At 35.7% G+C, this 13,189-nt stretch overlaps 1 pseudogene; it reads right to left on the minus strand.

The window, feature by feature from the left end:
• Positions 1-2,005: 2,005 nt before the first annotated feature.
• Positions 2,006-13,189, minus strand: part of LOC149199451 (protein FLX-like 3) — a 47,308-nt pseudogene continuing 36,124 nt past the window's right edge.

The raw sequence follows: 13,189 nt of genomic DNA on the forward strand, positions 1-13,189 counted from the left end.
AATTATCCTTACCATCTAAGGATGAATTCACGACAATGGTTCCACAAATGAATATTAGATTAACATAAAAGAAACACAACCTTGAAACCACACACCACAGAAATCTCTGAAACTAGTAACAAAGTCTGCTCTGAACTTTTTTATTAAAATGTTTAAATACAGGGCCTCCGCCTATTCTCAACAATTCCCCCTCTTTATTACATTGTATACTTAGCCTTTAAATACCCTTTTTCCTAAGGACTATTGATATATCAGTGTTTTCATTCATGGCCATATGGATTGAATATATATATATATATATATATATATATATATATATATATATATATATATATATATATATATATACAGAAGAGAAGCAGTGGACCTAAGGAACAAGAGAAGCAAAACAATTGGAAGAAATCAGAAAAACATCAGAAGCCATCAGAAAGCCATCAGGGGCCAAATAAAAGGCATTGGAAGTTAAGAACAAGAGTGACAAGCCAAGGAGAAGCAGATCTAAAGAGAAGACTGCATATGCCCAAGAGTAAGAGCCAAAGGGAAGAAATAGTAATATTGTAGGAGCAAAGAGGAACATATCAGTGAACCCTAACCTCCGATCTCTGATCTCCAACTCCAACTCTGATCTCTGATTTGCGATGTGGACCTCTGATCTACGAACTGCGATATGGACCTCCAACTATCAATATGTGGACCCAATTGTTTTATCATATCAGTCTTAAATGTAAAATTGCATCCACCCTTTATCAGAGCTTTTGGAATGGGACCGCCGATAAGATCCACCGATCTCCAATTGAGATATGCCTTGTAGACCCGATTGACTTTATTATAACAAATTTAATGTAATGTTGCATTCGCCGCATAGGAACTTTCATATCACAAGTTTAAAGCCATGTCATGTTGAAACCTCCAATTGTGATATGCGTTGTAGACCCTATTACTTTATCATAACACGCTTAAATGTGATCATATCCCTCATGGAAGAACTTTCCTATCACAAGTTTTGCAAGAATGACATATTAAAACCTCCAATTGCAATATACTTGTGGACCTGATAGGCCTATCAAAACAATTTAATTGAAATATCACATCCATCAGAGGCCAAAGTATGATGCAGACCCGATTGGAGTATCAAACCAAATTTGTCAAAATCTCGCATCCACTACTTCAGATATTAGAGCTTGTGTAAAACTTAAAAATATCTTATATTCTTGAAGTTACAATATGCGGGATTAAAGTGATGATGTGGCATGTTGGACCTCCCGACATCTATTGTAATCCATCATAATATGGTTTTGATATTCTTGAAGTTGTGCTATGCGGGATTAAAATGATGATGTGGCATGTGGGACCTCCCGACATCTATTATAATCGATCGTAATATGGTTTCACATTTTTTAAAACCTATCCAAAGAGAAGACCACATATGCCCAAGAGTAAGAGCCTGTTGTCGTGAAAACACAACACCCCCATTTTATTTTATGATAATAGGCATGGGGACCCTTTTTTTTCATTTCATGTAGGCTTTGAATATGTTTACTTCATTTCTAGTCTAATTTTCTTTTTATTTACATTTGTTTTATTTTTATAGTTTGCCTAAGTTTGATTAAGTTGTTTGTTAATAGACTTTGTAAATAAATTTTTGTTTTAAACATCTTAATTATTTAGATTAATAAAACATAGCCCCCGAGACCAAGAAGTGTGCATAAACTTTAGGCCTTACTCATTAAACAAGTGGCTATTATATTATATCAGAGATATCAGAGCTTTGACATTATAGGAACCCTTTTAGAATTCCTAGATGTAAAAACCCTGATTCATAATAATGTGGAAAACCATTTTTATAAGACTCAGGAGTCTTTATTCAAACGTATTATACAACCAAATTTTGACCATTATAAAGTTGTTGTATTTTATTGGATAGGAGACTCACATACCACGTAACCCTTCTCTTCTCCCTTTTATCAGAGAAATCACATATCAGAGTTTTGTTATCTGTTACCACTTAAAATCCCTTATCTTCAAACTCCGATATCTTATAATCTCCAAACTCTGATATATCCATTCCTCTGATATCCCTTCTCGCTCCTCCTCTGATCTCCGATATCATGTAATCTCTGATCTTCGAGTTGCGATACGTCTCCTGCTCCGACCTCTGATTCCCTTCAATCGTCGATATTGAGATATGATAATCCTGTCGATATTGTGATATGCTGACATATGCCTCCGATTTACTCCCATCTCCGATATTCGGATCTGATATGCGAATTAACTTTAGTTTAATTAGAATGTTGTGTCCACTCTCATATCGAAGCTATTGAAATGTTACATATCTCAAAATTGTCGATTGTCGATTTGGTTACGGACTCGATATATGTATTAATGTTGATTAATAAGAATTTCGCGTCCGCCTTAATATCGAAACTTTTAATCGGAACTTTTGAATGAAAACCTCCAATATCAAATCACTGAAACAAAGTTGTGATATTATGGACCCAATTTTGATTTATGTTACGATTTAATTCTTAAATCGCATCCACCCATATCGGACCTTTTAGTGACACCTCTGAGAAACCTCAATCTCTAGTTATTGATATGGTTATGGATGTGATTGGTTTTATTATAATTTTGTGTGTCTTGTATCAAAGCCTTACTATATCGCAAGTTTGCAAAGTGTGTCATGTTGCGACTGTTTCAAAACCTTTGATATTATGGATCCGATATATTTATCAAAAAGAGTTGAATATAATATCGAATATGCTCCATATCGAAGCTACTCAATATCACAAGTATTTTGTGTGGTCTCATTTTAAAAGTTATGATATCCATACCTTTGATACCACTCCACATCTGACACTTGTCACTTCCATCTGGGGCCACTGCCATAATAATTAAACAGTATGTTTTCATTGGTTTTGCGGGAAGTTTGTTATGTTTAGATTTCAATACAGTTTTTGGCTAAGTTTAATAATAGAACTAATAAGCTCTGTTTGACTGAAACATGGATGAACTCAGGGTCCGCATATCCTATTGGCGTTGCTTTGCGCCTCTCAGTGCAAATGCTAGCTTATTATTGTGTAAAAAATCATACTACATAATGATTTCAAATTTTGTATATTTATTATAAATTTACAAGTTTTTAAATCATTTTTTCATCTTTTCTATGTACATATTAAATACTTTTTGAAGGTTTTCACAATTTGAGGAAAAAAAATTAATCTAGACCATGCTACAAATAAATCAAATTCATTCCCTCTAAACTTCTATACCAATGTATCTTGAGTGCTTGGTAGACTTCTTGGTAATCCCATGCAACTTGAGGGTGGGTCGTAACTTGAGGGTGCACTGATATTTTACTATTAAATAGCCATGGCTCTAGAGTTGAAAATCATGAAAAATTATGGTTATAATGGAAGGATTTTATTATTTTTTTTAGAGACGAGTATGATAATTTTATTAAAAAAAGAGTTGGGATCAGGCTCATAACAATCCTATTTTTTCAACAGAGTCAATATATTTTTTTGGTTTGAGATTGAGCATAAAGGATCAATCCAAACCCTCAAATGGTTATCCCATGAAACAAAAAAGTTTAATCCTTTCTCAATTGGTTAATTCATGAAACAAAAATTTTAATATTTTCTCATGAAACACGACCCTTATAAGACTTGTGAGTACCCGTAGGTCTTGATAGGTCTTATAGCAAGACAGGTCATTCACATAGAACTCGTGATTCTTAACCATACCTCTGAATACCCACAATAAACTCGTCTACCGAAATTAAACTCTAATTGAACCGCATAAGACCTATGAAGAACATTAAAATTTGACTCTTTTTGTTTTTATTTTTATTTTTTATTTTTATTATTTTTCATATATCAATTTGTTTTTGTATTTTGTCAAGTCTTATATGAGTATTATAAGGGTCATTCCTGAGTCTTATATGGGTCATTGAATCAATAACCAGACGAGTCTTATATGAGTACGAGTCATGCAACATTGATCCTTTCGAAATGAAAATTTTCCAAAAACCTCCTAAAAGCAATATGCACTTACAGTCCATTTTCCAGTACTTTAATTTAGACTAACTTTTGGTTTTTCTTGGCGAAATATTTTTCTTTTTCTTCCCTACTTTAATCCAATCTTCAATTTTTGTTGCATTGGGTGAATCCTTTGATGCATGAACCTTGTTATTTTCCATATCTTCCTTATCTATCTGATTTTCCCAAGAAATGGATTTTCCAACAATTTTACTTGTGGCTTCAAGGGGATGTTCATATTTCACTATAGTTTGTTGTTCTTGCACTGTTGTTGACTCTAACGAGCCCCCACGCTCTTCTCCCTGGCTGATTTTTGATTGCTTTGAAGAGTTCGCTTTATCAATATTTTCTTCTTGGATTTCATTTTCTTCTCCCTCATTCCGAGATTCTTTTTCCTTATATACTGTGTAATGCTTACATTGAGCTCCTTCTCACCATATAGATCTTTGGTTAATTTTCTAGAAATTGTTGTTTTGCAAATGCTTTGGGTAGTTTTTGAGTATGTGCCTAGTTTCATAGCATACTCTACAACGAAAAGATACATTCTCATAATCAATATTTTGGTTCCACACATAATATAGGGCCAACAGATTAATATCAGTAGGAAAATGCTTTTTAAAATCCATCTCCACACAAATTCATGCATAAGTATTTTTATAATATGTTTTTTCTTTTGGACTACAGCAATAAATCTTCCCTAATTCATTTCCAATAAAGGAGAGCGTTGAGAGATTCCAAAAATGTAGGGGAAGATTCGATAGCCTAACCCAAATAGGAGCTGAGGAAATATGTTGAAAATGCAGCAAGAAAACCTCGGTTTGACTTTTCTTAGTCAAGTTAGAGAGAAAATTTTAATTTCCATTTCAACAGACAACTTGAATGAGTTAGCTTCAGTTACATGGCTTGTGTCACCCAGTTAGATTAGATAATTACAGTTAGAAGACTTGATTTTAGTTCAATAGGAGTGATTATTAATTTCTAGCAATCTAAATCAGTGAAATTGAGTTATTGTTAGTTAAACTAGTTACAATTGTTGGAGGAACTAGTGGAAGGTCTAGTAGTGGGGTGTGACTTTAGTCACAACTCAGTGATCAACCAGTTAACTAATCAATCAGACCATAATAATTATTGCATGCAGATAATACGAGCTACCTAGTTGAGATGGATATTCCAAGGCATTGTACTATTAGTTGTAGACTACTTTGAGGTGTATAGGTGGTGCACGTAGTTGGAGAATGAGCCTACATGAACTGCGCAGTTCCTTGGAGGAAAATTCCTATGAAATAGGGGCCTAATTCCTCATTGAACTATGCAAGGATATAAAAGCTTAGAGGATAGGAAAATTGGCTAAATGTTGGCCAGAGTAAGTCAGTCAGGGAAAGAAATAGCTTATACACTTGTAGAGGTTGCTTATGCTTGAGCAAGAACTATATATTCATTTCTATTCTTTGATTAATGCAATACACATAGGAAGGGGTTTTGAGTAGTTGATTTCCCTTAAATAAATCTTTGTGTATGTGTGTTTAATATTGATGCATGTTTATGATTTGTTCTATTGATTGTGAATTGAATTCTGCAGATGAGTAGAGTCACATTTTAGTCTTGTGTTTTAGTAAATTACATGAGCAATTTCATATCTACACATTAAATTTGTACATGGTATCAAATCAAGATTCACAGCAGAGTAAAGAATTTGAATTTGTTATTGCAGGAGGATCAAATTTACAGGATCAATTCTTCAGAGCTAGCAATATGGAATTCTATAGTCTAAGGCTTGAGTACGCCCTTAAGAGTATCTCTAACTTTGTTGCTTGGAACGACCACATGGAGATGGTACTGGAGGAAAATGGGTTGAAGGAATTTGTCGAGCATGACCTTCCAAAACCAGGATCATCTGACATCAAGGATCTAGAATAATGAAGGAAGTGTGTAGCAAGGTGAGGAGAATCATATTGGAGGGTGTGAAGGAACACATTGTACCCAATATCCATGGGAAAGAAACCCAATATGAAATGTGGCAAGCACTAACAGATTTGTTCCAGAACAAAAATGACCACAAGAAATTGATGCTTAAAGATAATATTTGAAGTATCAAGATGCAAAAAAATGAATCTATTCAATAGTACCTGAGCAGGTTCACACAATGTCATGTTGAACTTGGAGGATTTGTGGTTACCACTATAGAGGATGATCTCGTAAGACTAACCCTTCTATTCCTTCCCAAGAGTTGGCACATCTACCAAGATTTGGTGATTGGGAGGTAGAAACTACCAAATTGGGAACACTTATGGTCTAATCTGGTGTAAGAGGAGATAAGGCAAAACACCAAAGATGGGACCTCATCCAAGTGTGAGGATGAGGAGAATTGTGCCTTGGATTGAAAGGAAAAGAAAGGGAAAAGGAATAAATCCCAATCCAAAATAGAGTCTAGTCAAGGGGGTAAGAAGAATGCCTTGTCCAAAATCAAATGATTCAATTGTCATGAATTTAGGCATTATGCCATGAAGTGTCCACACAAGAAGACAAGAAAGAAGACCTCAGGAGGAACAACAGGTGAAGCCTTGGCTTCACAATTCAAGCTTGATTTCTATTGAGTCTTGAAAATGTCATTCATTTGCATTACACTTTCGCTATTATGTCCATTATATCACCTCCATTTCACCTCCATTTCACTACTATGTCACCACATTCATCCCACTTTCATTATCATTGGGCTACCTTTATGTTTTTCCAATATTTATTATTTCTAAGCCTTTTAAGTGAATTTGTGGTTAAACATTAGAAAATAATGTGCATATTCTTATACCTAACAAATGGGTTGAGTTTGTTGACATGTGTAGGTTGAAAGGAGACTTCTAGAAGACCCTTATGTGGCACTCTAAGGCCAAATTCGAATTTGGTTGGAAAGAATCATGGGATCATGAGGATATGTGTCACCTCTCCTAATTGTATTGTAACTCTAAAAGACATGTGTCTTATCAGTTCCTATTTTGATTAGGACTCTAGAGGTAGAGGGAGATATTCATGGATTATCATTAATGAGATGGCTCTCATCTTTTTGTATAAATAGGAGATCTCTCTCCTTCATTAGTTAGTCTCTCTTTAGTCTTTCCTTTAGTCTTTTCTTAGTCCTTTTAGCTTGTTAGTCTCATGGCTTTTGAAAGCTTTTGTACTTTGCACTTTTGAAGAAATTGAATAAAGCTTTGATGTTCTCAACATGGAAGGAGATGTGAAGTAGATGTCATGGAGCATATTAGGATGTAAGTAGATTAGATTTCATTTTGTAAATATTGCTTTGTAGAATGTAAGGTAGATTAGATTTTCATTCATGCAATTTTAAGTATGCTTTGATTTCATAGGTAGAAGGGGGCCCCTGCCTTGTACAGTTTGAATTATTGCATTTTATTTTCTCCTGGGATTTGTTTTTATGTTTATGTATTTGCTTTACAAACTAATGGTATTTGAAGTTGACAGGTTCAAGCTACTGCCTTTGTTTTTATAGCTGATTTTTAGTCTTATTTCTCAAAGTTCTGCTAACACATGAATGATCTTTTATCATAAACTGTTATCTTTTAAGGATCAGAATACCACTAACTTGCAGTTGGCTTTGAGTGCTTTTTAGACTAATCTTTCACTACTTTCTAATCATACTTTGCATAGTACATATGGCTGAAGTAGAGAGTTAGAAAGAGCAAAATATTATTACTAGTCTTTAAAGTAGATTTTTGGTTTTAAGTGCTTCTTAGACTAATCTTTCACTACTTTCTAATCATACTTTGCATAGTACATATGGCTGAAGTAGAGAATTAGAAAGAGAAAAATATTATCATTAGTCTTTAAAGCAGATTTTTCTCACTTTTCTAATTCAACTTAAGCTACTTTCTATCCGTGCTTTACACAGTACATGTGCTTAGAAGCATCGAGTTAGAGAGAGATAATCTTTATCTTTGGTTTTAAAAGTGACTTTCTTTTCTTTTATTTGCAGCAGCATGAATGGTGTCTAGTGCCATTGGAAGTGGTCATTTACTTTCAAGTCATTTCAAGTTCTTTGCTTTCAGTTTCATTTCAATTTATTTCTTTCAAGCTCTTTCTTTGCAAGTTTAAAAGTTTGATTACTTTCTAAACTTATTTCTAACTACTTCCTAATCGTGCTTTACACAGCACATGTGTTTGAAGCTGAGTTTTAGGAAGAGTTGAACATTATAACTGGTCTTTAAAGTGGTTTTTCTTACTTGTCACCTTAGAGCTTGACTACTTTTTGGACTTATTTCTGACTACTTCTTAATCGTGCTTTACACAACACATGTGTTTGAAGCAGAGTTTTAGGAAGAGTTGAACATAAACTATAAAACAACGAAGTAAGTGAAAGGTTAACTAAGCACATATAGTGCACCACACTTCATCAGTTTACGATACCCGGATTGATAATTTATGTAGAGCAATTTAAGACATTAAATTGACTAAACAATTTCTCCCTCATAGCATGCATGGTAAGCACAATGATGGCTAGTGTATGGTACTTTGAAAATGGTGACTCATTCCATATGATGTGCAATAGAGAACTTTTCAGTGACCTGGAGGATAAAGACCTCCAGATGCACATAGAGATAGGAGATGATGGAATGTATAGTGTGATTGGAATTGTTACAGTCACTTTTCAGAGGGTAGTTTGGCCCCTATCTAAAACTAAATGATTTCATGTATATTTCGGGCCTAAAGAAGAACCTCGTTTTAGTTTCTATGTTGGAAGGATGTGGTTATGATGTGATCTTCAGAAAAGGGAAAGAATTCCTAAGACACATATCCATGGGACAAGTGAAGTTGATCGGGGTTTGTGCAAAGAACCTATACAAGCTAGATGTGGAAGGTTGTGTTGCATTAAGCACGAAGGCAGAGAAGGTGCAGAGTCATGAAATCGGTGAACTATGGCATAGAAGACTCGATCATTTTCATCATGGCACGCTGAAGATTATGTAGCAGATAACTAAATGCCTCCCCAAAGGATCACTTGATTAGAAAGATACATGCAAAGGGTGCACCTTGGGGAATTACACAAAAGCCTCATTCCATGATCGAGACAACAAAGCACATACAGTCCTTGAAAGAATCCACTCTAATGTTTGTGGAACTTTCTCAACAACCTCCACTGCCAAGCACAAATACTATGTTATCTTTGTAGATGAATTCTCATGGAAGTGTTGGATCTTCTTCATGCAGAAGAAGGATGAGACATTCTCCAAGTTTGTAGAATTCAAAGAACCAGTAGAGAAGGAAGCTGGAAAGAATGTGAAGGATCTTATGAGCAATAATGGAGGTGAGTATGTGTTGAATGAGTTTTAAAAAAATGTGAAAAAGAAGGAATTGGACAGGAATTGATAACACCCCACAACCCACAGCAAAATGGGTTGGATGAGAGAAATAAATGTAGTGTTGTGGGAGAAGCGAGGGTGATGTTGCATGACCAAGGCCTACCACTGCATTTGTGGACATAGGCATGCAACACAACAGTATACTTGCAAAAGCGAAGTCCTCCTCGGATTCTAGGAATGATTACACCAGAAGATGCTTTCTCGGGGAGAAAGTTGGATGTGTCTCACTTCAAGATCTTTGGATAATTCTTTTACTACCATGTCTCCAAGGACTCTAGGAAGAAGCTTGAGCCAATAACTAAGTTGGGGGTATTTTTGGGTTACACAAAAACTCCTCACAATTACCATGTATACTTTCCATCTCTCAAGATGACAATTTTTTGAAGAGATGTGAAGTTTGAGGAGGAGAAGGAAATGAGATGTTCTCTTGAGAGGGAAATTCAGTTGCAACCAGATCAGGATCTTTTGGCTCCAAAGGAGGAACCTCAAATTGTTGTGTATCATCCACAATTTGAGGAGCATAGAGTGGAGGCAACCATGTAAGAAAACGAACCAGAGAAGCTAAGAGCCTGATGCATGATGCTAGAGAGACTACGGGACCACCCACTTCTCAGTGTAGGTAGAGAAGGTCACTAGATCGGTACACTGGCTACATGGCTCTCATAAGATATTTGGTTGAGACTAAGCCATCGTATTTTGAGGAAGAAGTAGAGAAACCAGTATGTGTTGATGCAATGGTTGAAGAGTATGATTCCATTATCAAAAACATTGTTTGGGAAGTGGTCCCAAGACCAACAGACAAATCAGTGGTGGGTTCGAGATGGATTTACAAGGTAAATCATGCAACATATGGAAGCATAGAGAAGTATAAGGCCAGATTTGTGGCCAAGGGTTTCTCTCAAGTTGATGGAATAGACTATGAGGAAGCCTTTGTACCAGCCAAAAGGTATTCATCCATTAGATCTATACTTTCTTTGTCAGTGCAGATGGGGTGGAAGATACACTAAATGGATGTGAAGACATCATTCCTCAATGGATTTATTGAGGAAGAGGTGTAAATTGAACAACCTGAACGTTTTGAGACCTATAACCGAGAGTTGCATGTGTGCGGAATCAAACCAACGTTATATGGACTCAAGCAAGCACCCCATGGTTTTTACACTAGGATTGATAATTATCTTACTAGGTTGGGCCTCGCCAAAAGTAAAGCAGATGTGAACCTTTATCATATTATGGTTGAAGGTAAATTATTGATTTTTGTTTTATATGTCGATGATTTAATTTTAACTGGTGATGAGAAGTTAATTAGATCTTGCAACAGAATTTTAAATGAAGGAAATGGGACTCATGAACTACTTCCTTGGATTGGAAGTATGGAAAGGAGATGGGGAACTATTTGTCTCTCAAGGTAAGTATGTTGATGATATGCTGAAGAAGTTTCACATGGAGAGTAGAAAACACATGGAGACACCTCTAGCCATCAGTTGGAGAAAAGATGTTGCTACTTCTGGTGAAGTAGTGGAGGATATCATCTATAGGCAACTTTTGGGTTCAATAATGAATTTAGCGAACACATGACCAGATATGTGTTATGCAATTAACCAACTTAGTCAAGATATGGTTAGGCCAACCAAATTTTTTTGGAGGGCATCTAAGCATGTTCTACGGTGCCTCGGAGGCACCACCTAGTTTGGACTATAGTACAGACAAACATAGGGAGTGAAGTTGTGTGGCTTCACAGATGCAGATTGGGTGGAGATTCCATCAGACAGGAAGAGTACATCAAGAGGAATTTTCAGTGTTGGGTCCGCATCGCTTTCTTGATACAATAGAAACAAAATATTAGGGGCATTTATCTCAGCAGAAGTAGAATACATGGTTGCAAGTCAAGTAGCATGTGATATGTTTTGGATGAAAAATATTCTTGTGGGACTTTTTGGTCTATGGATGGATGTTAGGTCCCTATAATACTAGTGATGCCCCCATTACTATTGTAGTTGTATCCCTTACTAATATTTGTGTGCCCCTATTGTCCCCATATTGTTATTACTGTGCCCCATAGAATCCCTCTATTGTTATTTTTGTGCCTTTATATTGTTACTGTTAGGTTGGCTTGGTTATATTGTGACCCTTTAGACTCCTATATATAGAAAGGAGGTTTTGTCATTTGAATCATCCAAGAATTGTTCATTTCTGTAATGTAAAGGAGGTTGCCCACTCAAAGAGGCTGAATTCTAAGGCGTTCAACTATCATTTCTATCTTTTTGTGAGCTGGTTTCATAACAGTTGGTATCAAAGCTTTGAATTCTAGGGTTTCGCTGCTCCAAACAGGTCATTGTGGCATTTGTGCTATAACTTTTTTTCTGTGATGTTTCAGATGCTAAAAAAAACCCATTTGGGCCAAAATCGTTATGAACCTCAGGTCCAAATTTCAGAGCTTTTTACGATATATTTACAGAGATATGATCTGAGGAAGTTGGCTTTTTTGGAGACTCCCGAATTTCATTCCAAACAGGTGACCTGGGGAAAATCGTCATAACTTTTGTTTTGTGCATCAGATTGAAATTTCATAAGAATTTATAGAAACAGGATGGAATGCAGTTTCTTTTGTATATTTTTCGGATACTAAGGTCGAAATAGTGACATGTGGCACTTCATACAAGTTCTCTCTTCTGGAAAGGTCTATAATTAGGTCATCTTGGGAGATTGTGCATAACTCTGCCTTGGAGAATCTAAATTCGATCAGACTAGTGGCATTCGAAAGAGGACACAGAGGGCTACTGCAGATCATAATTTCAGAACTGGATGATTCGAAATTACATAGATACATTAGATTCAATATCGAGCTCCTACAAAGTGAAAAAAGGTGTGTAGTTTTTTTTTAAGTTTTGCATAAGCTTGGTTTGAAAAATTAGTTTGAAGGAATTCAAAGGGCATAGTAAAGCATTATTATCAATAATTGATGCCCTGAGGAAAGAAAATGCAAACACCTAGTAAGCAACCTGAAAGCTCTAGCATGACTCATGAAGAAGAGGAAGAAATGCAACATGATATATCAAAATTACGAGACCGAGTGGAACAAATGTCACTTGCACAAAAAGTAATAGAATCTAAGATGGATGGTTTAATGTAAGATGTAGAAGCTAAGATGTATGGTGTGCAAGCTAAGATGGATGGTTTAAAGAAAGGCATAGAAGCTAAGATGGATGGCATGGAAGCGAAAGTGAATGGCATGGACGCTAAGATGGATGGCATGGATGATAAGATGGAAGAATTGAAGATAAATTTGAATACATTGCTACAAGAAATAGTCACTAATGGTTAAACGGTAGTAAAGGAAACTCGTGATGAGAATAAAATAAATGTTAATCATGATTTCATAGACTCTAATGTTGGATCGAAGACCCACCATATTCCAAAAATCGATATGAGGAAGTTTGATGGCAAGGATCCCGCAACATGGATACTATAGATGGAGCAATTTTTCGATCTCCATAATGTGCAAAACACACAAAAGGTACATATTGCAACTTTGTATTTGGAACCAAATCAGTTTGCATGGTATCAATGGCTTTGCTCGCATAAACAAATTGTCACTTGGGCAATTTTTACGGAAGAAATGAAAACACATTATGAGGATACAAAAAGCAACACCGTTTTTAGCCAATTGATAAGTCTCAAAAAAAGGGTTCAATTATGGATCACATTGAGGAGTTCCAAAAATTGAACATAAGGGTAAAAAATATTCTAGAGGAGCATAGGATTGATGTGTTCATAGGGACT

The sequence above is a fragment of the Pinus tabuliformis genome, chromosome 2_1, assembly GCF_031772625.1.
Source record: "Pinus tabuliformis cultivar Carrire ecotype Pingquan chromosome 2_1, CPIR1, whole genome shotgun sequence".
In the NCBI taxonomy this organism is placed as follows: Eukaryota; Viridiplantae; Streptophyta; class Pinopsida; order Pinales; family Pinaceae; genus Pinus; species Pinus tabuliformis.